The sequence below is a fragment of the Mobula birostris genome, chromosome 2, assembly GCF_030028105.1.
Source record: "Mobula birostris isolate sMobBir1 chromosome 2, sMobBir1.hap1, whole genome shotgun sequence".
Taxonomy (NCBI): domain Eukaryota; kingdom Metazoa; phylum Chordata; class Chondrichthyes; order Myliobatiformes; family Myliobatidae; genus Mobula; species Mobula birostris.
This window is the reverse complement of record NC_092371.1, coordinates 135,453,152-135,478,060: the sequence shown is the minus strand read 5'-3', so window position 1 is coordinate 135,478,060 and position 24,909 is coordinate 135,453,152.

The window sequence follows — 24,909 nt, the reverse complement described above, 5'->3', positions numbered from 1 at the left end:
GGAAAGGTCAGGGAGTTGCTGGGTGCTGGTCCTTGGGGAATGGGACAGGGAGTTGCCGGGTACAGGCCCTGGAAGAATGGTCAGGGAGTTGCCGGGTGCTGACCCTTGGGGAATGGGACAGGGAGTTGCCGGGTACTGGTCCTTGGGTAATGGGACGGAGTTGCCGGGTACAGGCCCTAGGGGAATGGGACAGTGATTTGCTGGGTTTGAGGCCCTAGGGGAATGGTTAGGGAGTTACCGGGTGCTGGTCCTTGGGGAATGGGACAGGGAGTTGCCGGGTACAGGCCCTAGGGGAATGGTCAGGGAGTTGCTGGGTGCTGACCCTTGGGGAATGGGACAGGGAGTTTCTGGGTATAGGCCCTAGGGGAATGGTCAGGGAGTTGCCGGTTGCTGACTCTTGGGGAATGGGACAGGGGTTCGCTGGGTACAGGCCCTAGCGGAACGGGACAGGGAGTTGCCGGGTGCTGTTCCTTGGGGAACGGGACAGGGAGTTGCCGGGTGCAGGCCGTTGGGAAATGGGACAGGGAGTTGCCGGGTACAGGCCCTATGGGAATGATACAGGGATTTGCCGGGTGCTGACCCTTGGGGAATGGGACAGGAAGTTGCCGGGTGCAAGCCGTTGGGGAATGGGACAGGGAGTTGCCAGGTGCTGGTCCTTGGGGAATGGGAAAGGGATTTGCCGGGTACTGACCCTTGGGGAATTGGAAAGGGATTTGCCGGGTGGTGGTCCGTAGGGAATGGGACAGGGAGTTGCTGGGTACAGGCCCTAGGGGATTGGGACAGGGAGTTGTCGGGCGCTGACCCTTGGGGAATGGGACAGGGAGTTGTCTGGTGCAGGCCCTAGGGAAATGGGACAGGGATTTGCCGGGTACAGGGCCTAGGGGAATGGTCAGGGAGTTGCCGGGTGCTGGTCCTTGTGGAATGGGACAGGGAGTTGACGGGTGCAGGCCATTGGGAAATGGGACAGGGAGTTGCCGAGTGCAGGCCCTCAGGGAATGGTCAGGGAGTTGCCGGGTGCTGGTCCTTGGGGAATGGGACAGGGAGTTGCCGGGTGCTGGTCTTTGGGGAAAGGGACAGGGAGTTGCCGGGTGCAGGCCGTTAGGCAATGGGACAGGGAGTTCCTGGGTGCAGGCCGTTGCCGGGTATAGGCCCTAGCGGAATGGTCAGGGGGTTGCAGGGTGCAAGCCGTTGGGAAATGGTAGAGGGATTTGCCGGGTACAGGCCCTAGGGGAATGGGACAGGGAGTTACCGGGTGCTGGTCTTTGGGGAAAGGGACAGGGAGTTGCCGGGTGCAGGCTGTTGGGAAATGGGACAGGGAGTTGCCGGGTGCAAGCCGTTGGGAAATGGTACAGGGATTTGACGGGTACAGGCCCTAGGGGAATGGGACAGGGAGTTGCCGGGTGCTGACTCTTGGAGAATGGGACAGGGAGTTGCCGGGTACTGGTCCTTGGGAAATGGGACGGAGTTGCCGGGTACAGGCCCTAGGGGAATGGGACAGTGATTTTCTGGGTTACAGGCCCTAGGGGAATGGTTAGGGAGTTGCCGGGTGCTGGTCCTTGGGGAATGGGACAGGGAGTTGCCGGGTACAGGCCCTAGGGGAATGGTCAGTGAGTTGCTGGGTGCTGACCCTTGGGGAATGGGACAGGGAGTTTCTGGGTACAGGCCCTAGGGGAATGGTCAGGGACGTGCCGGGTGCTGACTCTTGGGGAATGGGACAGGGATTTGCTGGGTGCAAGCCGCTGGGGAATGGGACAGGGAGTTGCCAGGTGCTGGTCCTTGGGGAATGGGACAGGGATTAGCCGGGTACTGACCCTTGGGGAATTGGAAAGGGATTTGCCGGGTGCTGGTCCGTGGGGAATGGGACAGGGAGTTGCCGGGTACAGGCCCAAGCGGAATGGTCAGAGAGTTGCCAGGTGCTGGTCCTTGGGGAATGGGACAGGGATTTGCCGGGTACTGACCCTTGGGGAATTGGAAAGGGATTTGCCGGGTGCTGGTCCGTGGGGAATGGGACAAGGAGTTGCTGGGTACAGGCCCTAGGGGATTGGGACGGGGAGTTGTCGGGCGCTGACTCTTGGGGAATGGGACAGGGAGTTGTCTGGTGCAGGCCCTAGGGAAATGGGACAGGGATTTGCCGGGTACAGGGCCTAAGGGAATGGTCAGGGAGTTGCCGGGTGCTGGTCCTTGGGGAATGGGACAGGGAGTTGACGGGTGCAGGCCATTGGGAAATGGGACAGGGAGTTGCCGAGTGCAGGCCCTCAGTGAATGGTCAGGGAGTTGCCGAGTGCTGGTCCTTGGGGAATGGGACAGGGAGTTGCCGGGTGCTGGTCTTTGGGGAAAGGGACAGGGAGTTGCCGGGTGCAGGCCGTTAGGGAATGGGACAGGGAGTTCCTGGGTGCAGGCCGTTGCCGGGTACAGGCCCTAGCGGAATGGTCAGGGGGTTGCAGGGTGCAAGCCGTTGGGAAATGGTAGAGGGATTTGCCGGGTACAGGCACTAGGGGAATGGGACAGGGAGTTACCGGGTGCTGGTCTTTGGGGAAAGGGACAGGGAGTTGCCGGGTGCAGGCTGTTGGGAAATGGGACAGGGAGTTGCCGGGTGCAAGCCGTTGGGAAATGGTACAGGGATTTGCCGGGTACAGGCCCTAGGGGAATGGGACAGGGAGTTGCCGGGTGCTGACTCTTGGGAAATGGGACGGAGTTGCCCGGTACAGGCCCTAGGGGAATGGTTAGGGAGTTGCCGGGTGCTGGTCCTTGGGGAATGGGACAGGGAGTTGCCGGGTACAGGCCCTAGGGGAATGGTCAGGGAGTTGCTGGGTGCTGACCTTTGGGGAATGGGACAGGGATTTGCCGGGTGCAGGCCTTTGGGAAATGGGACAGGGAGTTGCCGAGTACAGGCCCTAGGGGAATGGTCAGGGAGTTGCTGGGTGCTGGTCCTTGGGGAATGGGACAGGGAGTTGCCGGGTGCAGGCCTTTGGGAAATGGGACAGGGAGTTGCCGGGTACAGGCCCTGGAAGAATGGTCAGGGAGTTGCCAGGTGCTGACCCTTGGGGAATGGGACAGGGAGTTGCCGGGTACTGGTCCTTGGGAAATGGGACGGAGTTGCCGGGTACAGGCCCTAGGGGAATGGTTAGGGAGTTACCGGGTGCTGGTCCTTGGGGAATGGGACAGGGAGTTGCCGGGTACAGGCCCTAGGGGAATGGTCAGGGAGTTGCTGGGTGCTGACCCTTGGGGAATGGGACAGGGATTTGCTGGGTACAGGCCCTAGCGGAACGGGACAGGCAGTTGCCGGGTGCTGGTCCTTGGGGAATGGGACAGGGAGTTGCCGGGTGCAGGCCGTTGGGAAATGGGACAGGGAGTTGCCGGGTACAGGCCCTATGGGAATGATACAGGGATTTGCCGGGTGCTGACCCTTGGGGAATGGGACAGGAAGTTGCCAGGTGCAAGCCCTTGGGGAATGGGACAGGGAGTTGCCAGGTGCTGGTCCTTGGGGAATGGGACAGGGATTTGCCGGGTACTGAACCTTGGGGAATTGGAAAGGGATTTGCCGGGTGCTAGTTTTTGAGGAATGGGACAGGGGGTTGCCGGGTACAGGCCCTAGGGGAATGGGACAGGGAGTTGTCGGGTGCTGACTCTTGGGGAATGGGACAGGGAGTTGTCGGGTGCAGGCCCTAGGGAGATGGGACACGGAGTTGCCGGGTACAGGCCCGAGGAGAATGGTCAGGGAGTTGCCGGGTGCTGGTCCTTGGGGAATGGGACAGGGAGTTCCCGGGTGCAGGCCATTGGGAAATAGGACAGGGAGTTGCCGAGTCCAGGCCTTAGGGGAATGGTCAGGGAGTTGCCGGGTACAGGCCCTAGGGGAATGGTCATGGAGTTGCCGGGTGCTGAACCTTGGGGAATGGGACAGCAAGTTTCTGGGTACAGGCCCTAGGGGAATGGGACAGGGATCTGCTGGGTAGTGGAACGGGACAGGGAGTTGCCGGGTGCTGGTCCTTGGGGAATGGGACAGGGAGTTGCCGGGTGCAGGCCGTTGGGAAATTGGACAGGGAGTTCCCGGGTACAGTCCCTATGGGAATGATACAGGGATTTGCCGGTTGCTGACCCTTGGGGAATGGGACACGGAGTTGCTGGGTGCAAGCCGTTGGGGAATGGGACAGGGAGTTGCCAGGTGCTGGTCCTTGGGGAATGGGACAGGGATTTGCCGGGTACTGACCCTTGGGGAATTGGAAAGGGATTTGCCGGGTGCTGGTTTTTGAGGAATGGGACAGGGGGTTGCCGGGTACAGGCCCTAGGGGAATGGGACAGGGAGTTGTCGGGTGCTGACTCTTGGGGAATGGGACAGGGAGTTGTCGGGTGCAGGCCCTAGGGAGATGGGACACGGAGTTGCCGGGTACAGGCCCGAGGAGAATGGTCAGGGAGTTGCCGGGTACTGGTCCTTGGGGAATGGGACAGGGAGTTCCCGGGTGCAGGCCATTGGGAAATAGGACAGGATGTTGCCGAGTCCAGGCCTTAGGGGAATGGTCAGGGAGTTGCCGGCTACAGGCCCTAGGGGAATGGGACAGGGATCTGCTGGGTAGCGGAACGGGACAGGGAGTTGCCGGGTGCTGGTCCTTGGGGAATGGGACAGGGAGTTGCCGGGTGCAGGCCGTTGGGAAATGGGACAGGGAGTTGCCGGGTACAGTCCCTATGGGAATGATACAGGGATTTGCCGGTTGCTGACCCTTGGGGAATGGGATACGGAGTTGCTGGGTGCAAGCCGTTGGGGAATGGGACAGGGATTTGCCGGGTACTGACCCTTGGGGAATTGGAAAGGGATTTGCCGGGTGCTGGTTTTTGGGGAATGGGACAGGGGGTTGCCGGGTACAGGCCCTAGGGGAATTGGACAGGGAGTTGTCGGGTGCTGACTCTTGGGAAATGGGACAGGGAGTTGCCGGGTACAGGCCCTAGGGGAATGGTCAGGGAGTTGCCGGGTGCAGGCCGTCGGGAAATGGGACAGGGAGTTGCTGGGTACAGGCCCAAGAGGAATGGGACAGGGAGTTGCTGGGTTACAGGCCCTATGGGAATGGTCAGAGAGTTGCCAGGTGCTGGTGCTTGGGGAATGGGACAGGGAGTTGCTGGGTGCAGGCCGTTGAGAAATGGGACAGGGAGTTGCCGGGACAAGCCCTATGGGAATGATACAGAGATCTCCCGGGTGTTGACCCTTGGGGAATGGAACAGGGAGTTGCTGGGTGCAAGCCGTTGGGGAATGGGACAAGGAGTTGCCAGGTGCTGGTCCTTGGGGAATGGGACAGGGATTTGCCGGGTACTGACCCTTGGGGTATTGGAAAGGGATTTGCCGGGTGCTGGTCCGTGGGAAATGGGACAGGGAGTTGCCGGGTGCTGACTCTTGGGGAATTCAACGGTGAGTATCTGGGTGCAGGCCCTAGGGGAATGGTACAGTGATTTGCCGGGTACAGGCCCTAGGGGAATGGGACAGGGAGTTGCCAGGTGCTGACCTTTGGGGAATGGGACAGGGACTTGCCGGGTGCAAGCCTTTGGGAAATGGGACAGGGAGTTGCCGAGTACAGGCCCTAGGGGAATGGTCAGGGAGTTGCTGGGTGCTGGTCCTTGGGGAATGGGACAGGGAGTTGCCGGGTGCAGGCCTTTGGGAAATGGGACAGGGAGTTGCCGGGTACAGGCCCTGGAAGAATGGTCAGGGAGTTGCCGGGTGCTGACCCTTGGGGAATGGGACAGGGAGTTGCCGGGTACTGGTCCTTGGGTAATGGGACGGAGTTGCCGGGTACAGGCCCTAGGGGAATGGGACAGTGATTTGCTGGGTTAGAGGCCCTAGGGGAATGGTTAGGGAGTTACCGGGTGCTGGTCCTTGGGGAATGGGACAGGGAGTTGCCGGGTACAGGCCCTAGGGGAATGGTCAGGGAGTTGCTGGGTGCTGGTCCTTGGGGAATGGGACAGGGAGTTGCCGGGCACTGACCCTTGGGGAATTGGACAGGGATTTGCCGGGTGCTGGTCTGTGGGGAATGGGACAGGGAGTTGCCGGGTACAGGCCCTAGCGGAATGGTCAGGGAGTTGCCGGGTGCTACCCTTGGGGAATGGGACAGGGAGTTTCTGGGAACAGGCCCTAGGGGAATGGTCAGGGAGTTGCTGGGTGCTGACTCTTGGGGAATGGGACAGGGATTTGCTGGGTTACAGGCCCTAGGGGAATGGGTCAGAGAGTTGCCGGGTGCTGACCTTTGGGGAATGGGATGGTTAGTTTCTGGGTGCAGGCCCTAGCGGAATGGGTCAGGGATTAGCCGGGTGCTGCTCCTTGGGGAATGGGACAGGGAGTTGCCAGGTGCTGGTCCTTGGGGAATGGGACAGGGATTTGCCGGGTACTGACCCTTGGGGAATTGGAAAGGGATTTGCCGGGTGCTGGTCCGTGGGGAATGGGACAGGGAGTTGCCGGGTACAGGCCCTAGCGGAATGGTCAGGGAGTTGCCGGGTGCTGGTCCTTGTGGAATGGGACAGGGAGTTGCCGGGTACAGGCCCTAGCGGAATGGTCAGGGAGTTGCCGGGTGCTGGTCCTTGCGGAATGGGACAGGGAGTTGCCAGGTGCTGGTCTTTGGGGAAAGGGACAGGAAGTTGCCGGGTGCAGGCCGTTAGGGAATGGGACAGGGAGTTCCTGGGTGCAGGCCGTTGCCGGGTACAGGCCCTAGGGGAATGGTCTGGGAGTTGCCGGGTGCAAGCCGTTGGGAAATGGTAGAGGGATTTGCCGGGTACAGGCCCTAGGGGAATGGGACAGAAAGTTGCCGGGTGCAAGCCGTTGGGAAATGGTACAGGGATTTGCCGGGTACAGGCCCTAGGGGAATGGGACAGGGAGTTGCCAGGTGCTGACCTTTGGGGAATGGGACAGGGACTTGCCGGGTGCAGGCCGTTGGGAAATGGGACAGGGACTTGCCGAGTACAGGCCCTAGGGTAATGGTCAGGGAGTTGCTGGGTGCTGGTCCTTGGGGAATGGGACAGGGAGTTGCCGGGTGCAGGCCTTTGGGAAATGGGACAGGGAGTTGCCGGGTGCAAGCCGTTGGGAAATGGTACAGGGATTTACCGTGTACAGGCCCTAGGGGAATGGGACAGGGAGTTGCCGGGTGCTGACTCTTGGGGAATGGGAGAGGGAGTTGCCGGGTACAGGCCCTAGGGGAATGGTCAGGGAGTTGCCGGGTGCTGACCCTTGGGGAATGGGACAGGGAGTTTCTGGGAACAGGCCCTAGGGGAATGGTCAGGGAGTTGCCGGGTGCTGACTCTTGGGGAATGGGACAGGGATTTGCTGGGTTACAGGCCCTAGGGGATTGGGTCAGAGAGTTGCCGGGTGCTGACCTTTGGGGAATGGGACGGTTAGTTTCTGGGTGCAGGCCCTAGCGGAATGGGTCAGGGATTAGCCGGGTGCTGCTCCTTGGGGAATGGGACAGGGAGTTGCCAGGTGCTGGTCCTTGGGGAATGGGACAGGGATTTGCCGGGTACTGACCCTTGGGGAATTGGAAAGGGATTTGCCGGGTGCTGGTCTGTGGGGAATGGGACAGGGAGTTGCCGGGTACAGGCCCTAGCGGAATGGTCAGGGAGCTGCCGGGTGCTGGTCTTTGGGGAAAGGGACAGGAAGTTGCCGGGTGCAGGCCGTTAGGGAATGGGACAGGGAGTTCCTGGGTGCAGGCCGTTGCCGGGTACAGGCCCTAGGGGAGTGGTCTGGGAGTTGCCGGGTGAAAGCCGTTGGGCAATGGTAGAGGGATTTGCCGGGTACAGGCCCTAGGGGAATGGGACAGAAAGTTGCCGGGTGCAAGCCGTTGGGAAATGGTACAGGGATTTGCCGGGTACAGGCCCCAGGGGAATCGGACAGGGAGTTGCCAGGTGCTGACCTTTGGGGAATGGGACAGGGACTTGCCTGGTGCAGGCCTTTGGGAAATGGGACAGGGAGTTGCCGAGTACAGGCCCTAGGGGAATGGTCAGGGAGTTGCTGGGTGCTGGTCCTTGGGGAATGGGACAGGGAGTTGCCGGGTGCAGGCCTTTGGGAAATGGGACAGGGAGTTGCCGGGTACAGGTCCTGGAAGAATGGTCAGGGAGTTGCCGGGTGCTGACCCTTGGGGAATGGGACAGGGAGTTGCCGGGTACAGGTCCTTGGGAAATGGGACGGAGTTGCCAGGTAGAGGCCCTAGGGGAATGGGACAGTGATTTGCTGGGTTACAGGCCCCAGGGGAATGGTTAGGGAGTTACCGGGTGCTGGTCCTTGGGGAATGGGACAGGGAGTTGCCGGGTACAGGCCCTAGGGGAATGGTCAGGGAGTTGCTGGGTGCTGGTCCTTGGGGAATGGGACAGGGAGTTGCCGGGTACTGACCCTTGGGGAATTGGAAAGGGATTTGCCGGGTGCTGGTCTGTGGGGAATGGGACAGGGAGTTGCCAGGTACAGGCCCTAGCGGAATGGTCAGGGAGTTGCCGGGTGCTGGTCTTTGGGGAAAGGGACAGGAAGTTGCCGGGTGCAGGCCGTTAGGGAATGGGACAGGGAGTTCCTGGGTGCAGGCCGTTGCCGGGTACAGGCCCTAGGGGAGTGGTCTGGGAGTTGCCGGGTGAAAGCCGTTGGGCAATGGTAGAGGGATTTGCCGGGTACAGGCCCTAGGGGAATGGGACAGAAAGTTGCCGGGTGCAAGCCGTTGGGAAATGGTACAGGGATTTGCCGGGTACAGGCCCTAGGGGAATGGGACAGGGAGTTGCCAGGTGCTGACCTTTGGGGAATGGGACAGGGACTTGCCGGGTGCAGGCCTTTGGGAAATGGGACAGGGAGTTGCCGAGTACAGGCCCTAGGGGAATGGTCAGGGAGTTGCTGGGTGCTGGTCCTTGGGGAATGGGACAGGGAGTTGCCGGGTGCAGGCCTTTGGGAAATGGGACAGGGAGTTGCCGTGCACAGGCCCTGGAAGAATGGTCAGGGAGTTGCCAGGTGCTGACCCTTGGGGAATGGGACAGGGAGTTGCCGGGTACTGGTCCTTGGGAAATGGGACGGAGTTGCCGGGTACAGGCCCTAGGGGAATGCGACAGTGATTTGCTGGGTTACAGGCCCTAGGGGAATGGTTAGGGAGTTACCGGGTGCTGGTCCTTGGGGAATGGGACAGGGAGTTGCCGGGTACAGGCCCGAGGGGAATGGTCAGGGAGTTGCTGGGTGCTGACCCTTGGGGAATGGGACAGGGATTTGCTGGGTACAGGCCCTAGCGGAACGGGACAGGCAGTTGCCGGGTGCTGGTCCTTGGGGAATGGGACAGGGAGTTGCCGGGTGCAGGCCGTTGGGAAATGGGACAGGGAGTTGCCGGGTACAGGCCCTATGGGAATGATACAGGGATTTGCCGGGTGCTGGTCCTTGGGGAATGGGACAGGGAGTTGCTGGGTGCAGGCCGTTGAGAAATGGGACAGGGAGTTGCCGGGACAAGCCCTATGGGAATGATACAGAGATTTCCCGGGTGTTGACCCTTGAGGAATGGGACAGGGAGTTGCTGGGTGCAAGCCGTTGGGGAATGGGACAGGGAGTTGCCAGGTGCTGGTCCTTGGGGAATGGGACAGGGATTTGCCGGGTACTGACCCTTGGGGAATTGGAAAGAGATTTGCCGGGTGCTGGTCTGTGGGAAATGGGACAGGGAGTTGCCGGGTGCTGACTCTTGGGGAATTGAACGGTGAGTATCTGGGTGCAGGCCCTAGGGGAATGGTACAGTGATTTGCCGGGTACAGGCCCTAGGGGAATGGGACAGGGAGTTGCCAGGTGCTGACCTTTGGGAAATGGGACAGGGACTTGCCGGGTGCAAGCCTTTGGGAAATGGGACAGGGAGTTGCCGAGTACAGGCCCTAGGGGAATGGTCAGGGAGTTGCTGGGTGCTGGTCCTTGGGGAATGGGACAGGGAGTTGCCGGGTGCAGGCCTTTGGGAAATGGGACAGGGAGTTGCCGGGTACAGGCCCTGGAAGAATGGTCAGGGAGTTGCCGGGTGCTGACCCTTGGGGAATGGGACAGGGAGTTGCCGGGTACTGGTCCTTGGGTAATGGGACGGAGTTGCCGGGTACAGGCCCTAGGGGAATGGGACAGTGATTTGCTGGGTTAGAGGCCCTAGGGGAATGGTTAGGGAGTTACCGGGTGCTGGTCCTTGGGGAATGGGACAGGGAGTTGCCGGGTACAGGCCCTAGGGGAATGGTCAGGGAGTTGCTGGGTGCTGACCCTTGGGGAATGGGACAGGGAGTTTCTGGGTACAGGCCCTAGGGGAATGGTCAGGGAGTTGCCGGTTGCTGACTCTTGGGGAATGGGACAGGGGTTCGCTGGGTACAGGCCCTAGCGGAACGGGACAGGCAGTTGCCGGGTGCTGGTCCTTGGGGAATGGGACAGGGAGTTGCCGGGTGCAGGCCGTTGGGAAATGGGACAGGGAGTTGCCGAGTACAGGCCCCAGGGGAATGGTCAGGGAGTTGCTGGGTGCTGGTCCTTGGGGAATGGGACAGGGAGTTGCCGGGTGCAGGCCTTTGGGAAATGGGACAGGGAGTTGCCGGGTACAGGTCCTGGAAGAATGGTCAGGGAGTTGCTGGGTGCTGGTCCTTGGGGAATGGGACAGGGAGTTGCCGGGTGCAAGCCGTTGGGAAATAGTACAGGGATTTACCGTGTACAGGCCCTAGGGGAATAGGACAGGGAGTTGCCGGGTGCTGACTCTTGGGGAATGGGAGAGGGAGTTGCCGGGTACAGGCCCTAGGGGAATGGTCAGGGAGTTGCCGGGTGCTGACCCTTGGGGAATGGGACAGGGAGTTTCTGGGAACAGGCCCTAGGGGAATGGTCAGGGAGTTGCCGGGTGCTGACTCTTGGGGAATGGGACAGGGATTTGCTGGGTTACAGGCCCTAGGGGAATGGGTCAGAGAGTTGCCGGGTGCTGACCTTTGGGGAATGGGACGGTTAGTTTCTGGGTGCAGGCCCTAGCGGAATGGGTCAGGGATTAGCCGGGTGCTGCTCCTTGGGGAATGGGACAGGGACTTGCCGGGTGCAGGCCTTTGGGAAATGGGACAGGGAGTTGCCGAGTACAGGCCCTAGGAGAATGGTCAGGGAGTTGCCGGGTGCTGGTCCTTGGGGAATGGGACAGGGAGATCCCGGGTGCAGGCCATTGGGAAATAGGACAGGGAGTTGCCGAGTCCAGGCCTTAGGGGAATGGTCAGGGAGTTGCCGGGTGCTGGTCCTTGGGGAATGGGACAGGGAGTTGCCGGGTACAGGCCCTAGGGGAATGGTCATGGAGTTGCTGGGTGCTGAACCTTGGGGAATGGGACAGGGAGTTGCCGGGTACAGGTCCTTGGGAAATGGGACGGAGTTGCCAGGTACAGGCCCTAGGGGAATGGGACAGTGATTTGCTGGGTTACAGGCCCTAGGGGAATGGTTAGGGAGTTACCGGGTGCTGGTCCTTGGGGAATGGTCAGGGAGTTGCTGGGTGCTGGTCCTTGGGGAATGGGACAGGGATTTGCCGGGTACTGACCCTTGGGGAATGGGTCAGGGAGTTGCCGGGTGCTGACCCTTGGGGAATGGGACGGTTAGTTTCTGGGTGCAGGCCCTAGCGGAATGGGACAGGGATTTGCCGGGTGCTGGTCCTTGGGGAATGGGACAGGGAGTTGCCAGGTGCTGGTCCTTGGGGAATGGGACAGGGATTTGCCGGGTACTGACCCTTGGGGAATTGGAAAGGGATTTGCCGGGTGCTGGTCTGTGGGGAATGGGACAGGGAGTTCCCGGATACAGGCCCTAGCGGAATGGTCAGGGAGTTGCCGGGTGCTGGTCTTTGGGGAAAGGGACAGGAAGTTGCCGGCTGCAGGCCGTTAGGGAATGGGACAGGGAGTTCCTGGGTGCAGGCCGTTGCCGGGTACAGGCCCTAGGGGAATGGTCAGGGAGTTGTCGGGTGCAAGCCGTTGGGAAATGGTAGAGGGATTTGCCGGGTCCAGGCCCTAGGGGAATGGGACAGAAAGTTGCCGGGTGCAAGCCGTTGGGAAATGGTACAAGGATTTGCCAGGTACAGGCCCTAGGGGAATGGGACAGGGAGTTGCCAGGTGCTGACCTTTGGGGAATGGGACAGGGACTTGCCGGGTGCAGGCCTTTGGGAAATGGGACAGGGAGTTGCCGAGTACAGGCCCTAGGGGAATGGTCAGGGAGTTGCTGGGTGCTGGTCCTTAGGGAATGGGACAGGTTGTTGCCGGGTGCAGGCCTTTGGGAAATGGGACAGGGAGTTGCCGGGTACAGGCCCTGGAAGAATGGTCAGGGAGTTGCCAGGTGCTGACCCTTGGGGAATGGGACAGGGAGTTGCCGGGTACTGGTCCTTGGGAAATGGGACGGAGTTGCCGGGTACAGGCCCTAGGGGAATGCGACAGTGATTTGCTGGGTTACAGGCCCTAGGGGAATGGTTAGGGAGTTACCGGGTGCTGGTCCTTGGGGAATGGGACAGGGAGTTGCCGGGTACAGGCCCTAGGGGAATGGTCAGGGAGTTGCTGGGTGCTGACCCTTGGGGAATGGGACAGGGATTTGCTGGGTACAGGCCCTAGCGGAACGGGACAGGCAGTTGCCGGGTGCAGGCCGTTGGGAAATGGGACAGGGAGTTGCCGGGTACAGGCCCTATGGGAATGATACAGGGATTTGCTGGGTGCTGACCCTTGGGGAATGGGACAGGAAGTTGCCAGGTGCAAGCCCTTGGGGAATGGGACAGGGAGTTGCCAGGTGCTGGTCCTTGGGGAATGGGACAGGGATTTGCCGGGTACTGACCCTTGGGGAATTGGAAAGGGATTTGCCGGGTGCTGGTTTTTGAGGAATGGGACAGGGGGTTGCCGGGTACAGGCCCTAGGGGAATGGGACAGGGAGTTGTCGGGTGCTGACTCTTGGGGAATGGGACAGGGAGTTGTCGGGTGCAGGCCCTAGGGAGGTGGGACACGGAGTTGCCGGGTACAGGCCCGAGGAGAATGGTCAGGGAGTTGCCGGGTGCTGGTCCTTGGGGAATGGGACAGGGAGATCCCGGGTGCAGGCCATTGGGAAATAGGACAGGGAGTTGCCGAGTCCAGGCCTTAGGGGAATGGTCAGGGAGTTGCCGGGTGCTGGTCCTTGGGGAATGGGACAGGGAGTTGCCGGGTACAGGCCCTAGGGGAATGGTCATGGAGTTGCTGGGTGCTGAACCTTGGGGAATGGGACAGGGATCTGCTGGGTAGCGGAACGGGACAGGGAGTTGCCGGGTGCTGGTCCTTGGGGAATGGGACAGGGAGTTGCCGGGTGCAGGCCGTTGGGAAATGGGACAGGGAGTTGCCGGGTACAGTCCCTATGGGAATGATACAGGGATTTGCCGGTTGCTGACCCTTGGGGAATGGGACACGGAGTTGCTGGGTGCAAGCCGCTGGGGAATGGGACAGGGAGTTGCCAGGTGCTGGTCCTTGGGGAATGGGACAGGGATTTGCCGGGTACTGACCCTTGGGGAATTGGAAAGGGATTTGCCGGGTGCTGGTTTTTGGGGAATGGGACAGGGGGTTGCCGGGTACAGGCCCTAGAGGAATGGGACAGGGAGTTGTCGGGTGCTGACTCTTGGGAAATGGGACAGGGAGTTGCCATGTACAGGCCCTAGGGGAATGGTCAGGGAGTTGCCGGGTGCAGGCCGTTGGGAAATGGGACAGGGAGTTGCCGGGTACAGGCCCTAGAGGAATGGGACAGGGAGTTGCTGGGTTACAGGCCCTATGGGAATGGTCAGAGAGTTGCCAGGTGCTGGTGCTTGGGGAATGGGACAGGGAGTTCCCGGGTGCTGGTCCTTGGGGAATGGGACAGGGAGTTGCTGGGTGCAGGCCGTTGAGAAATGGGACAGGGAGTTGCCGGGACAAGCCCTATGGGAATGATACAGAGATTTCCCGGGTGTTGACCCTTGGGGAATGGGACAGGGAGTTGCTGGGTGCAAGCCGTTGGGGAATGGGACAGGCAGTTGCCAGGTGCTGGTACTTGGGGAATGGGACAGGGATTTTCCGGGTACTGACCCTTGGGGAATTGGAAAGGGATTTGCCGGGTGCTGGTCCGTGGGAAATGGGACAGGGAGTTGCCGGGTGCTGACTCTTGGGGAATTGAACGGTGAGTATCTGGGTGCAGGCCCTAGGGGAATGGTACAGGGATTTGCCGGGTACAGGCCCTAGGGGAATGGGACAGGGAGTTGCCAGGTGCTGACCTTTGGGGAATGGGACAGGGACTTGCCGGGTGCAGGCCTTTGGGAAATGGGACAGGGAGTTGCCGAGTACAGGCCCTAGGGGAAAGGTCAGGGAGTTGCTGGGTGCTGGTCCTTGGGGAATGGGACAGGGAGTTGCCGGGTACAGGCCCTGGAAGAATGGTCAGGGAGTTGCCGGGTGCTGACCCTTGGGGAATGGGACAGGGAGTTGCCGGGTACTGGTCCTTGGGTAATGGGACGGAGTTGCCGGGTACAGGCCCTAGGGGAATGGGACAGTGATTTGCTGGGTTTGAGGCCCTAGGGGAATGGTTAGGGAGTTACCGGGTGCTGGTCCTTGGGGAATGGGACAGGGAGTTGCCGGGTACAGGCCCTAGGGGAATGGTCAGGGAGTTGCTGGGTGCTGACCCTTGGGGAATGGGACAGGGAGTTTCTGGGTACAGGCCCTAGGGGAATGGTCAGGGAGTTGCCGGTTGCTGACTCTTGGGGAATGGGACAGGGGTTCGCTGGGTACAGGCCCTAGCGGAACGGGACAGGGAGTTGCCGGGTGCTGTTCCTTGGGGAACGGGACAGGGAGTTGCCGGGTGCAGGCCGTTGGGAAATGGGACAGGGAGTTGCCGGGTACAGGCCCTATGGGAATGATACAGGGATTTGCCGGGTGCTGACCCTTGGGGAATGGGACAGGAAGTTGCCGGGTGCAAGCCGTTGGGGAATGGGACAGGGAGTTGCCAGGTGCTGGTCCTTGGGGAATGGGAAAGGGATTTGCCGGGTACTGACCCTTGGGGAATTGGAAAGGGATTTGCCGGGTGCTGGTCCGTAGGGAATGGGACAGGGAGTTGCTGGGTACAGGCCCTAGGGGATTGGGACAGGGAGTTGTCGGGCGCTGACCCTTGGGGAATGGGACAGGGAGTTGTCTGGTGCAGGCCCTAGGGAAATGGGACAGGGATTTGCCGGGTACAGGGCCTAGGGGAATGGTCAGGGAGTTGCCGGGTGCTGGTCCTTGTGGAATGGGACAGGGAGTTGACGGGTGCAGGCCATTGGGAAATGGGACAGGGAGTTGCCGAGTGCAGGCCCTCAGGGAATGGTCAGGGAGTTGCCGGGTGCTGGTCCTTGGGGAATGGGACAGGGAGTTGCCGGGTGCTGGTCTTTGGGGAAAGGGACAGGGAGTTGCCGGGTGCAGGCCGTTAGGCAATGGGACAGGGAGTTCCTGGGTGCAGGCCGTTGCCGGGTATAGGCCCTAGCGGAATGGTCAGGGGGTTGCAGGGTGCAAGCCGTTGGGAAATGGTAGAGGGATTTGCCGGGTACAGGCCCTAGGGGAATGGGACAGGGAGTTACCGGGTGCTGGTCTTTGGGGAAAGGGACAGGGAGTTGCCGGGTGCAGGCTGTTGGGAAATGGGACAGGGAGTTGCCGGGTGCAAGCCGTTGGGAAATGGTACAGGGATTTGACGGGTACAGGCCCTAGGGGAATGGGACAGGGAGTTGCCGGGTGCTGACTCTTGGAGAATGGGACAGGGAGTTGCCGGGTACTGGTCCTTGGGAAATGGGACGGAGTTGCCGGGTACAGGCCCTAGGGGAATGGGACAGTGATTTTCTGGGTTACAGGCCCTAGGGGAATGGTTAGGGAGTTGCCGGGTGCTGGTCCTTGGGGAATGGGACAGGGAGTTGCCGGGTACAGGCCCTAGGGGAATGGTCAGTGAGTTGCTGGGTGCTGACCCTTGGGGAATGGGACAGGGAGTTTCTGGGTACAGGCCCTAGGGGAATGGTCAGGGACGTGCCGGGTGCTGACTCTTGGGGAATGGGACAGGGATTTGCTGGGTGCAAGCCGCTGGGGAATGGGACAGGGAGTTGCCAGGTGCTGGTCCTTGGGGAATGGGACAGGGATTAGCCGGGTACTGACCCTTGGGGAATTGGAAAGGGATTTGCCGGGTGCTGGTCCGTGGGGAATGGGACAGGGAGTTGCCGGGTACAGGCCCAAGCGGAATGGTCAGAGAGTTGCCAGGTGCTGGTCCTTGGGGAATGGGACAGGGATTTGCCGGGTACTGACCCTTGGGGAATTGGAAAGGGATTTGCCGGGTGCTGGTCCGTGGGGAATGGGACAAGGAGTTGCTGGGTACAGGCCCTAGGGGATTGGGACGGGGAGTTGTCGGGCGCTGACTCTTGGGGAATGGGACAGGGAGTTGTCTGGTGCAGGCCCTAGGGAAATGGGACAGGGATTTGCCGGGTACAGGGCCTAAGGGAATGGTCAGGGAGTTGCCGGGTGCTGGTCCTTGGGGAATGGGACAGGGAGTTGACGGGTGCAGGCCATTGGGAAATGGGACAGGGAGTTGCCGAGTGCAGGCCCTCAGTGAATGGTCAGGGAGTTGCCGAGTGCTGGTCCTTGGGGAATGGGACAGGGAGTTGCCGGGTGCTGGTCTTTGGGGAAAGGGACAGGGAGTTGCCGGGTGCAGGCCGTTAGGGAATGGGACAGGGAGTTCCTGGGTGCAGGCCGTTGCCGGGTACAGGCCCTAGCGGAATGGTCAGGGGGTTGCAGGGTGCAAGCCGTTGGGAAATGGTAGAGGGATTTGCCGGGTACAGGCACTAGGGGAATGGGACAGGGAGTTACCGGGTGCTGGTCTTTGGGGAAAGGGACAGGGAGTTGCCGGGTGCAGGCTGTTGGGAAATGGGACAGGGAGTTGCCGGGTGCAAGCCGTTGGGAAATGGTACAGGGATTTGCCGGGTACAGGCCCTAGGGGAATGGGACAGGGAGTTGCCGGGTGCTGACTCTTGGGAAATGGGACGGAGTTGCCCGGTACAGGCCCTAGGGGAATGGTTAGGGAGTTGCCGGGTGCTGGTCCTTGGGGAATGGGACAGGGAGTTGCCGGGTACAGGCCCTAGGGGAATGGTCAGGGAGTTGCCGGGTGCTGACCCTTGGGGAATGGGACAGGGAGTTTCTGGGTACAGGCCCTAGGGGAATGGTCAGGGAGTTGCCGGGTGCTGACTCTTGGGGAATGGGTCAGGGATTTGCTGGGTTACAGGCCCTAAGGGAATGGGTCAGAGAGTTGCCGGGTGCTGACCCTTGGGGAATGGGACGGTTAGTTTCTGGGTGCAGGCCCTAGCGGAATGGGACAGGGATTTGCCGGGTGCTAGTCCTTGGGGAATGGGACTGGGAGTTGCCAGTTGCTGGTCCTTGGGGAATGGGACAGGGATTAGCCGGGTACTGACCCTTGGGGAATTGGAAAGGGATTTGCTGGGTGCTGGTCCGTGGGGAATGGGACAGGGAGTTGCCGGGTACAGGCCCCAGCGGAATGGTCAGGGAGTTGCCGGGTGCTGGTCTTTGGGGAAAGGGACAGGAAGTTGCCGGGTGCAGGCCGTTAGGGAATGGGACAGGGAGTTCCTGGGTGCAGGCCGTTGCCGGGTACAGGCCCTAGGGGAGTGGTCAGGGAGTTGCCGGGTGAAAGCCGTTGGGAAATGGTAGAGGGATTTGCCGGGTCCAGGCCCTAGGGGAATGGGACAGAAAGTTGCCGGGTGCAAGCCGTTGGGAAATGGTACAGGGATTTGCCGGGTACAGGCCCTAGGGGAATGGGACAGGGAGTTGCCAGGTGCTGACCTTTGGGGAATGGGACAGGGACTTGCCGGGTGCAGGCCTTTGGGAAATGGGACAGGGAGTTGCCGAGTACAGGCCCTAGGGGAATGGTCAGGGAGTTGCTGGGTGCTGGTCCTTGGGGAATGGGACAGGGAGTTGCCGGGTGCAGGCCTTTGGGAAATGGGACAGGGAGTTGCCGGGTACAGGCCCTGGAAGAATGGTCAGGGAGTTGCCGGGTGCTGACCCTTGGGGAATGGGACAGGGAGTTGCATTGTACAGGTCCTTGGGAAATGGGACGGAGTTGCCGGGTACAGGCCCTAGGGGAATGGGACAGTGATTTGCTGGGTTACAGGCCCTAGGGGAATGGTTAGGGAGTTACCGGGTGCTGGTCCTTGGGGAATGGGACAGGGAGTTGCCGGGTACAGGCCCAAGGGGAATGGTCAGGGAGTTGCTGGGTGCTGACCCTTGGGGAATGGAACAGGGAGTTTCTGGGTACAGGCCCGAGGGGAATGGTCAGGGAGTTGCCGGTTGCTGACTCTTGGGGAATGGGACAGGGATTTGCTGTGTACAGGCCCTAGCGGAATGGGACAGGCAGTTGCCGGGTGCTGGTCCTTGGGGAATGGGACAGGGAGTTGCCAGGTGCAGGCCGTTGGGAAATGGGACAGGGCGTTGCCGGGTACAGGCCCTAGGGGAATGGTTAGGGAGTTGCCGGGTGCTGGTCCTTGCGGAATGGGACAGGGAGTTGCCAGGTGCTGGTCTTTGGGGAAAGGGACAGGGAGTTGCCGGGTGCAGGCCGTTAGGGAATGGGACAGGGAGTTGCTGGGTTACAGGCACTAGGGGAATGGGACAGTGATTTGCTGGGTTACAGGCCCGAGGAGAATGGTTAGGGAGTTGCCGGGTGCTGGTCCTTGGGGAATGGGACAGGGAGTTGCCGGGTACAGGCCCTAGGGGAATGGTCAGGGAGTTGCCGGGTGCTGACCCTCGGGGAATGGGACCGGGAGTTTCTGGGTATAGGCCCTAGGGGAATGGTCAGGGAGTTGCCGGGTGCTGACTCTTGGGGAATGGGACAGGGATTTGCTGGGTTACAGGCCCTAGGGGAATAGGTCAGGGAGTTGCCGGGTGCTGACCCTTGGGGAATGGGACGGTTAGTTTCTGGGTGCAGGCCCTAGCGGAATGGGACAGAGATTTGCCAGGTGCTGGTCCTTGGGGAATGGGACAGGGAGTTGCCGGGTGCTGGTCCTTGGGGAATGGGACAGGGATTTGCCGGGTACTGACCCTTGGGGAATTGGAAAGGGATTTGCCGGGTGCTGGTCTGTGGGGAATGGGACAGGGAGTTGCCGGGTACAGGCCCTAGCAGAACGGTCAGGGAGTTGCCGGGTGCTGGTCTTTGGGGAAAGGGACAGGAAGTTGCCGGGTGCAGGCCGTTAGGGAATGGGACAGGGAGTTCCTGGGTGCAGGCCGTTGCCGGGTACAGACCCTAGGGGAATGGGACAGAAAGTTGCCGGGTGCAAGCCGTTGGGAAATGGTTTCGGGATTTGCCGGGTACAGGCCCTAGGGGTATGGGACAGGGAGTTGCCAGGTGCTGACCTTTGGGGAATGGGACAGGGACTTGCCGGGTACTGGTCCTTGGGAAATGGGACGGAGTTGCCGGGTACAGGCCCTAGGGGAATGGGACAGTGATTTGCTGGGTTACAGGCCCCAGGGGAATGGTTAGGGAGTTACCGGGTGCTGGTCCTTGGGGAATGGGACAGGGAGTTGCCGGGTACAGGCCCTAGGGGAATGGTCAGGGAGTTGCTGGGTGCTGACCCTTGGGGAATGGGACAGGGAGTTTCTGGGTACAGGCCCTAGGGGAATGGTCAGGGAGTTGCCGGTTGCTGACTCTTGGGAAATGGGACAGGGATTTGCTGGGTACAGGACCTAGCGGAACGGGACAGGCAGTTGCCGGGTGCTGGTCCTTGGGGAATGGGACAGGGAGTTGCCGGGTGCAGGCCGTTGGGAAATGGGACAGGGAGTTGCCGGGTACAGGCCCTATGGGAATGATACAGGGATTTGCCGGGTGCTGACCCTTGGGGAATGGGACAGGAAGTTGCCAGGTGCTGGTCCTTGGGGAATGGGACAGGGATTTGCCGGGTACTGACCCTTGGGGAATTGGAAAGGGATTTGCCGGGTGCTGACCCTTGGGGAATGGGACAGGGAGTTGTCGGGTGCTGACTCTTGGGGAATGGGACAGGGAGTTGTCGGGTGCAGGGCCTCGGGAGATGGGACACGGAGTTGCCGGGTACAGGACCGAGGAGAATGGTCAGGGAATTGCCGGGTGCTGGTCCTTGGGGAATGGGACAGGGAGTTCCCGGGTGCAGGCCATTGGGAAATAGGACAGGGAGTTGCCGGGTGCAGGCCGTTAGGGAATGGGACAGGGAGTTGCTGGGTGCAGGCCGTTGGGAAATGGTACAGGGAGTTGCCGGGTGCAGGCTGTTGGGAAATGGGACAGGGAGTTGCCGGGTGCAAGCCGCTGGGAAATGGTACACGGATTTGCCGGGTACAGGCCCTAGGGGAATGGGACACGGAGTTACCGGGTGCTGACTCTTGGGGAATTGGACGGTGAGTTTCTGGGTGCAGGTCCTAGGGGAATGGTCAGGGAGTTGCCGGGTGCTGACCCTTGGGAAATGGGACAGGGAGTTGCCAGGTGCTGGTCCTTGGGGAATGGGACAGGGAGTTTCTGGGTACAGGCCCGAGGGGAATGGTCAGGGAGTTGCTGGGTGCTGACTCTTGGGGAATGGGACAGGGATTTGCTGGGTTACAGGCCCTAGCGGAATGGGACAGGGAGTTCCCGGGTGCTGGTCCTTGGATGATGGGACAGGGAGTTGCCAGGTGCAGGCCGTTGGGAAATGGGACAGGGAATTGCCGGGTACAGGTCCTTTGAGAATGAGACAGGGATTTGCCAGGTGCTGATCCTTGGGGAATGGGACAGGGAGTTGCCGGGTGCAAGCCGTTGGGGAATGGGACAGGGAGTTGCCGGGTGCTGGTCCTTGGGGAATGGGACGGGGATTTGCCGGGTACTGACCCTTAGGGAATGGGACAGGGAGTTGTCGGGTGCTGACTCTTGGGGAATGGGACAGGGAGTTGTCGGGTGCAGGCCCTAGGGTAATGGGACAGGGAGTTGCTGGGTTCAGGCCCTAGGGGAATGGTCTGGGAGTTACTGGGTGCAGGCCGTTGGGAAATGGGACAGGGATTTGCCGGGTACTGACCCTTGGGCAATTGGAAAGGGATTTGCTGGGTGCTGGTCCTTGGGGAATGGGACAGGGAGTTGTCGGGTGCTGACTCTTGGGGAATGGGACAGGGATTTGCCGGGTACAGGCACCAGGGGAATGGTCAGGGAGTTGCCGGGTGCTGGTCCTTGGAGAATGGGACAGGGAGTTGCCGGGTGCAGGCCTTTGGGAAATGGGACAGGGAGTTGCCGAGTGCAGGCCTCAGGGGAATGGTCAGGGAGTTGCCGGGTGCTGGTCCTTGGGGAATGGGACAGGGAGTTGCCGGGTGCTGGTCTTTGGGGAAAGGGATAGGGAGTTGCCGGGTGCTGGTCCTTGGGGAATGGGACAGGGAGTTGCCGGGTGCTGGTCTTTGGGGAAAGGGATAGGGAGTTGCCGGGTGCTGGTCCTTGGGGAATGGGACAGGGAGTTGCCGGGTGCTGGTCTTTGGGGAAAGGGATACGGAGTTGCCGGCTGCAGGCCGTTAGGGAATGGGACAGGGAGTTGCTGGGTGCAGGCTGTTGGGAAATGGGACAGGGAGTTGCCGGGTGCAGGCCCTAGGAGAATGGTCAGGGAGTTGCCGGGTGCTGACCCTTGGGGAATGGGACAGACAGTTTCTGGGTACAGGCGCTAGGGGAATGGTCAGGGAGTTGCCGGTTGCTGACTGTTGGGGAATGGGACAGGGGTTCGCTGGGTACAGGCCCTAGCGGAACGGGACAGGGAGTTGCCGGGTGCTGGTCCTTGTGGAATGTGACAGGGAGTTGCCGGGTGCAGGCCGTTGGGAAATGGGACAGGGAGTTGCCGGGTGCTGACTCTTGGGGAATGGGACAGGGAGTTGTCTGGTGCAGGCCCTAGGGAAATGGGACAGGGATTTGCCGGGTACAGGGCCTAGGGGAATGGTCAGGGAGTTGCCGGGTGCTGGTCCTTGGGGAATGGGACAGGGAGTTGACGGGTGCAGGCCATTGGGAAATGGGACAGGGAGTTGCCGAGTGCAGGCCCTCGGGGAATGGTCAGGGAGTTGCCGGGTGCTGGTCCTTGGGGAATGGGACAGGGAGTTGCTGGGTGCTGGTCTTTGGGGAAAGGGACAGGGAGTTGCCGGGTGCAGGCCGTTAGGGAATGGGACAGGGAGTTCCTGGGTGCAGGCCGATGGGAAATGGGACAGGGAGTTGCCGGGTACAGGCCCTAGGGGAATGGTCAGGGAGTTGCCGGGTGCAAGCCGTTGGGAAATGGTACTGAGATTTGCTGGGTACAGGCCCTAGGGGAATGGGACAGGGAGTTGCCGGGTGCTGACTCTTGGGGAATTGGACGGTGAGTATCTGGGTGCAGGCCCTAGGGGAATGCAACAGGAAGTTGCCGGGTGCAGGGCCTAGGTAAATGGGACAGGGAGTTGCCGGGTACAGACCCTAGAGGAATGGGACAGTGATTTGCTGGGTTACAGGCCCTAGGGGAATGGTTAGGGAGTTGTCGGGTGCTGGTCCATGGGGAATGGGATAGGGCGTTGCCGGGTACAGGCTGTTGGGAAATGGGACAGGGAGTTGCCGGGTGCAAGCCGTTGGGAAATGGTACAGGGATTTGCCGGGTACAAGCCCTAGGGGAATGGGACAGGGAGTTGCCGGGTGCTGACTCTTGGGGAATGGGACAGGGAGTTCCCGGGTAGAGGCCCTAGCGGAATGGTCAGGTAGTTGCCGGGTGCTGGTCTTTGGGGAAAGGGACAGGAAGTTGCCGGGTGCTGGCCGTTAGGGAATGGGACAGGGAGTTTCTGGGTGCAGGCCGTTGCCGGGTACAGGCCCTAGGGGAGTGGTCAGGGAGTTGCCGGGTGAAAGCCGTTGGGAAATGGTAGAGGGATTTGCCGGGTACAGGCCCTAGGGGAATGGGACAGAAAGTTGCCGGGTGCAAGCCGTTGGGAAATGGTACAGGGATTTGCCGGGTACAGGCCCTAGGGGAATGGGACAGGGAGTTGCCAGGTGCTGACCTTTGGGGAATGGGACAGGGACTTGCCGGGTGCAGGCCTTTGGGAAATGGGACAGGGAGTTGCCGAGTACATGCCCTAGGGGAATGGTCAGGGAGTTGCTGGGTGCTGGTCCTTGGGGAATGGGACAGGGAGTTGCCGGGTGCAGGACTTTGGGAAATGGGACAGGGAGTTGCCGGGTACAGGCCCTGGAAGAATGGTCAGGGAGTTGCCGGGTGCTGACCCTTGGGGAATGGGACAGGGAGTTGCCGGGTACAGGTCCTTGGGAAATGGGACGGAGTTGCCGGGTACAGGCCCTAGGGGAATGGGACAGTGATTTGCTGGGTTACAGGCCCTAGGGGAATGGTTAGGGAGTTACCGGGTGCTGGTCCTTGGGGAATGGGACAGGGAGTTGCCGGGTACAGGCCCTAGGGGAATGGTCAGGGAGTTGCTGGGTGCTGACCCTTGGGGAATGGGACAGGGAGTTTCTGGGTACAGGCCCTAGGGGAATGGTCAGGGAGTTGCCGGTTGCTGACTCTTGGGGAAGGGGACAGGGATTTGCTGGGTACAGGCCCTAGCGGAACGGGACAGGCAGTTGCCGGGTGCTGGTCCTTGGGGAATGGGACAGGGAGTTGCCAGGTGCAGGCCGTTGGGAAATGGGACAGGGCGTTGCCGGGTACAGGCCCTAGGGGAATGGTCAGGGAGTTGCCGGGTGCTGGTCCTTGCGGAATGGGACAGGGAGTTGCCAGGTGCTGGTCTTTGGGGAAAGGGACAGGGAGTTGCCGGGTGCAGGCTCTAGGGGAATGGGACAGTGATTTTCTGGGTTACAGGCCCTAGGGGAATGGTTAGGGAGTTGCCGGGTACTGGTCTTTGGGGAATGGGACAGGGAGTTGCCGGGTACAGGCCCTAGGGGAATGGTCAGGGAGTTGCCGGGTGCTGACCCTCGGGGAATGGGACAGGGAGTTTCTGGGTACAGGCCCTAGGGGAATAGTCAGGGAGTTGCCGGGTGCTGACTCTTGGGGAATGGGACAGGGATTTGCTGGGTTACAGGCCCTAGGGGAATGGGTGAGGGAGTTGCCGGCTGCTGACCCTTGGGGAATGGGACGGTTAGTTTCTGGGTGCAGGCCCTAGCGGAATGGGACAGGGATTTGCCGGGTGCTGGTCCTTGGGGAATGGGACAGGGAGTTGCCAGGTGCTGGTCCTTGGGGAATGGGACAGGGAGTTGCCGGGTACTGACCCTTGGGGAATTGGAAAGGGATTTGCCGGGTGCTGGTCTGTGGGGAATGGGACAGGGAGTTGCCGGGTACAGGCCCTAGCGGAATGGTCAGGGAGTTGCCGGGTGCTGGTCTTTGGGGAAAGGGACAGGAAGTTGCCGGATGGAGGCCGTTAGGGAATGGGACAGGGAGTTCCTGGGTGCAGGCCATTGCCGGGTACAGGCCCTAGGGGAATGGTCAGGGAGTTGCCGGGTGCAAGCCGTTGGGAAATGGTAGAGGGATTTGCCGGGTACAGGCCCTAGGGGAATGGGACAGAAAGTTGCCGGGTGCAAGCCGTTGGGAAATGGTACAGGGATTTGCTGGGTACAGGCCCTAGGGGAATGGGACAGGGAGTTGCCAGGTGCTGACCTTTGGGGAATGGGACAGGGACTTGCTGGGTGCAGGCCTTTGGGAAATGGGACAGGGAGTTGCCGAGTGCAGGCCCTCAGTGAATGGTCAGGGAGTTGCCGAGTGCTGGTCCTTGGGGAATGGGACAGGGAGTTGCCGGGTGCTGGTCTTTGGGGAAAGGGACAGGGAGTTGCCGGGTGCAGGCCGTTAGGGAATGGGACAGGGAGTTCCTGGGTGCAGGCCGTTGCCGGGTACAGGCCCTAGCGGAATGGTCAGGGGGTTGCAGGGTGCAAGCCGTTGGGAAATGGTAGAGGGATTTGCCGGGTACAGGCACTAGGGGAATGGGACAGGGAGTTACCGGGTGCTGGTCTTT